The sequence below is a fragment of the Triticum aestivum genome, chromosome 7A (assembly GCF_018294505.1).
Source record: "Triticum aestivum cultivar Chinese Spring chromosome 7A, IWGSC CS RefSeq v2.1, whole genome shotgun sequence".
Lineage (NCBI taxonomy): Eukaryota > Viridiplantae > Streptophyta > Magnoliopsida > Poales > Poaceae > Triticum > Triticum aestivum.
Genome location: NC_057812.1, coordinates 392,643,169 through 392,643,461, shown reverse-complemented (window position 1 = coordinate 392,643,461; position 293 = coordinate 392,643,169).

The window sequence follows — 293 nt, the reverse complement described above, 5'->3', positions numbered from 1 at the left end:
CCCCGCCGCCCGTCCGCTCCTCGCCGCGCGCCCGCGCCTCCGGGGCCGCGCCCTCGCCCGCGGTCCACCTCGCCGGTCCACCTCGCCGCCGCCTCGCCGGCCTCCCCCTCCTCCACCGGCTCCGGCGAGCTCGAGCTCCGCCGCCGGCGCCGCCTCGGCTTCCGCGCCGCGATCCCGATCTGGATCCGGTCGCGTGAACAGTAAACCCTAACCCCGATTTTTTTTGCTAAGTCCTAAAAATTTTGATCCATGTTGCTCTGTTCGAGGTCCCGTAACTTTGCAACCGTAGCTCC